The sequence below is a fragment of the Chionomys nivalis genome, chromosome 14, assembly GCF_950005125.1.
Source record: "Chionomys nivalis chromosome 14, mChiNiv1.1, whole genome shotgun sequence".
NCBI classification, from domain to species: domain Eukaryota; kingdom Metazoa; phylum Chordata; class Mammalia; order Rodentia; family Cricetidae; genus Chionomys; species Chionomys nivalis.
Window position 1 is genome coordinate 66,553,110 of NC_080099.1, and position 4,699 is coordinate 66,557,808.

The 4,699-nt window shown below is 39.9% G+C and overlaps 1 pseudogene; it reads left to right on the plus strand.

Moving 5' to 3' along the window:
- The first annotated feature begins 1,247 nt into the window (after positions 1 to 1,247).
- Positions 1,248 to 1,825, plus strand: LOC130886800 (60S ribosomal protein L17-like; annotated as a pseudogene).
- Positions 1,826 to 4,699: the final 2,874 nt, after the last annotated feature.

Below are 4,699 nucleotides of genomic sequence, written 5' to 3' on the forward strand. Positions count from 1 at the left end.
AATAATAGCAAGACAGTCAGTCTAGAGCTTCAGAAATATCATTTGACTTGAGTCCAGTCCAATGTATAGCTTTTAAAATAAATAAAGCAATGTATTTATTAATTAAATAATTCATTTATTTTACTTCCTGACCACCATTTCCCCTCCTTACTCTCCTCCCCTTATATTCCCCCACTCCCATCCATTCCTCCCCTGTTTCTGTTCAGAAAAGGGAGGCCTCCCGTAGGTGTCAACAGAGCATGGCATATCAAGTTGAGGTAGGACTAAGCTCCTCCCCTTATATTAAAACTGGACAAGGCAATCCGACATGAGGAAGCCAATTAATGTGTTAGGACCAGGCTTTGCTCTCATCACTAGGAGATCCACAGGTAGATCAAGCTTCACAGCTGTAACACATATGAAGAGGGCCTCGGTTGGTCCCATGCAGGCTCCCTAGCTGTGAGCTCCTATGAGCCTAGGTCAGCTGTCTCTGTGGGTTCTGACAACCTTAACCTCCTGGCTTATACAATCCTTCTTCCTTCTCTTCAACAAAATTCCCCTGAGCTCAGCCTGTTGCTTGGCTGTCGATCCCTGCATCTGTTTCCATCTGTCCTTGGGTGAAGGCTCTTTGATGACAATTGGGGTAACCACCCATTTGATCACAGGAGTTGGCCAATTCAGGTTACCTATCTACCATTGCTAGAAGTCTTAGCTGGGGTCATCCTTGTAGATTTATGGGATTTCCCTTGTAACAAAATACCCCCCACATGAAGACATCTCTTTCATTACTTTCCCCCTTTATCCACAACCCAATCCCTCATCTTCCCATCCCTGTTGGTCCCTAACCTAACCAGGAGATCCCTTCTATTTCTCCTTCCCAGGGAAATCCATGAGTCCCTGTTCCCCTTTGGGCCCTCCTTGTTACCTCTGGGGCTGTGGACTGTAGTAGCATGGTTATCCTTTACTTATGAGTGAGTACATACCACGCTTGTATTTCTTTGTCTGGGTTATCTGTTTATTGAAAAATAAGGATGATTTTTAGGATCATTATTTGCAGATGATATGATATACTAATACATAAACAACCCCAAAAATTCTACCAGGGAGTTCCTACAGCTGATAAACACCTTCAGTGAAGTGGCTGGATACAAGATTAACTAAAAAAATAAAATAAAATCAGTAGCCCTCCTATATTCAAATGATAAACAGACTGAGAAATAATGAAGGAAATAACACCCTTTAAAATAGCCACAAGGCTCTTCCTGTAAGCGGCCAGAGGTGACCCGTGAAGATGGTTCGCTACTCTCTTGACCCAGAAAACCCTACAAAATCATGCAAATCGAGAGGATCAAACCTTCGGGTTCACTTTAAGAACACCCGTGAAATGGCCCAGGCAATCAAGGGTATGCATATCTGAAAAGCCACCAAGTATCTGAAAGATGTCACTTTGAAGAAGCAGTGTGTGCCATTCCGACGGTACAATGGTGGAGTCGGTAGGTGCGCCCAGGCCAAACAGTGGGGCTGGACACAGGGTCGGTGGCCAAAAAAGAGTGCAGAATTTTTGCTGCACATGCTTAAAAATGCAGAGAGCAATGCTGAACTGAAGGGTTTAGATGTAGACTCTCTGGTCATTGAGCACATCCAGGTGAACAAAGCACCTAAGATGCACCGACGAACTTACAGAGCTCATAGCCGGATTAACCCATACATGAGCTCCCCCTGCCACATCGAGATGATCCTCATTGAAAAGGAACAGATTGTTCCAAAGCCAGAAGAGGAGGTTGCACAGAAGAAAAAGATATTCCAGAAGAAACTGAAAAAGCAAAAACTTCTGGAACGGGAATAAATTCAACATGAAATAAATGCATATAAAAGTAAAAAAAAAATAGCCACAAGTAGCTGGGTGGTGGCAGCACACACCTTCATACTAATATTCGGGAGGCAGAGGCAGGCGGATCTCTGTGAGTTTGAGGCCAGCCTGGTCTACAAGAGATAGTTCCAGGACAGGCTTCAAAGCTACAGTGAAAAATCAACCAACCAACCAACCAACCAACCAACAAAAACATCCCCCAAAAAACAAAAACAAAAAATAGCCACAAGTAATACAAAATATCTTGATGTAACTCTAGCCAAACAAGTGAAAGACCTGTATGACAATAACTTCCTTTGAAGAAAGAAGCTGGAGAAGGTGTCAGAAGATGGAAAGATCTCCCACATTCATGAATCAGCAGGGTTCACATAGTAAAGCTTACCAAAAGCAATCTATAGATTGATTGCAATTCCTATCAAAATTCCTATACAATTCTTTACAGACTTTGAAAGAACAACACTCAACTTCATATGGAAAAACAAAAAACCCAGATAGCTAAAACAATACTGTACAATAAAGGAACTTCTCCAGGTATCACTATCCCTGATTTCAAGCTCTACTACAGAGCTATAATAATAAAAACAGCTTGGTATTGCCATAAGAAAGCGACAGGTGAGTCAATGGCAGTGAACTGAAGACACTTATGTAAATTCACACACATATGGACACCTGATTTTTGACAAAGAAGGCATAATTATATGATGGAAAAACATCTTTTACAAATGGTACTGGCATAACTAGATGTTGGCATGCAGAAGAATGAAAATAGATCCATATCTATCATTCGGCTCAAAATTCAAATGCTAGTGGATCAAAGACCTTGACATAAACCCGGTTACACTGAAGCTGATAGAAAAAAGTGGGAAATAACCTTGAATGCATTGGCACAAGAGACCACTTCCTGAATATAACACCAGTAGCACAGACACTGACAGCTAGTAAATGGGATCTCCTGAAACTGAGAAGCTTCTGTAAGGCAAAGGACACCATCAATAGGACAAACAACAGCCTACAGAATAGGACACATCGGACAGAGGGTTAATTTACAAAATATATAAAGAACTCAAGAAACTAGACATCAAAAAACATAACAAAACAAAATAAGTAATCCAAATAAAAAATGGCTTCCAGATCTATACAGAGAATCCTCAACAGAAGAATCTCACATGGCTGAAAGGTGCTTAAGGAATTGCTCAACATCCTTAGCCATGAGGGAAATGCAAGCCAAAACGACTCTGAGATTCCATTTTACACCTGTCAGAATGCCTAAGATCAAAGCCACCAATGACAGTTTATGCTGGAGAGGATGTAGAGCAAAAGAAACACTCCTCCACAGCTAGTGGGAGTGCGACTCACGTAGTCACTGTGAAAATCAGTATGGCGATTTCTCAGGAAACTGGGAATCAATCTACCTCAAGACCCAGCAATACCACTCTTGGGCATATGCCCAAAGGATGTTCAATCATTCCACAAGAATATTTGATGAACTATGTTCATAGCAGCATGATTTGTAAGAGGCAGAACCTAGAAACAACTTAGATGGCCCTCAGCTGAAGAATGAATACAGACTACAATGGAGTATATCTATACAATGGAATATTACTCAGCTGCTAAAAACAATGATATCAGGAAATCTAAAGGCAAATGGATGGAACTAGAAAAAAAACATCATTCCATATATAATTTTTAACCTCCTGTCCCATGTGTGTTTTTGTGTGGTCTGAGAGTTGAACTTAGAGCCTTGTGTATGGTAAGCAAGCTCTCAACCACTAAACTACACCCCAGTTGTCACCCAAAACAATGTAAAGGAAATATTTGATGCCTCTGTTACAGGTGGGCTGCTTTATTCCAGAACATCCTGTACCCCTGAGATAATGGTCCCTTATTTAGAGGAATGCCCCCCAAAACTTTTCTGCTACCCATTCTCATCCACATATATATGTCCAAGGGCCTGCATGTTCTCGTGTATTCAGGCAGATAAGAGTAATCTAGTTTTGAATTTATATTTTCATTTAAGATGAGCTTTTTAGAGCTGTGAGGGCTAAATGGATAAAACACTTGCTGCTCATGCATGAAGGCCTGAATTTGAACCCACAGAACCCATGTAATGCCAGATGCAGGAGCTCGTATGTGTAATCCCAGTGTTCCTACAGCAAGGCAAGAAGTGGACACAGAATTTCTAGAAGCTCCCAGAGCCAGCAAGTGTGGTGTCCGAAGCACCACCAACAAAACAGTCTCGTTTCAAACAAAGTAGAAGGCAAGGCAATACCCAATTCTGTCTTTTGACCTCTACAGGCATGCCATGGTATATGCATGCCTACAATTTTATACATTAATGAACACACACATATTATACATGCATACACATACAAACACACACATACACACACACACACATACACCAAGATAAAACAATATTAGTTTTTAAATCCTGGAATAGAAAAAATGTGTGGTAAGAAAAGTATAATGTCAATATAAAGATTGGCTTGGCTTTTTCTCAAGAATTTTGTGTGCCTTCTCTTGGAACTGTGTATGAGTTTGTTGCCTGTTTTGATGAGGAATTTTGTACATAAAAAGAATGTTTGATAATATTTGGGTTTTAAGTTAATAGTTTATAAAATTATAACTCTGAAATCTATTTAATTAGGATTTTAATATGAACTTACAAATCTATTAAAGCAAGAACCAGCAAGTTCATGTTTTTCTTAGAGTGAATATTTAATTAATGCAAATGGAAAAACTGGGAGTCCTTAAACAACCAGTCCCATTTATAAATTTAATTTAATTCCTTATGCATTTGAAGCACATCGATGCATTTAGTGTAGTCTATTTTATTTTATTGTATTTTAT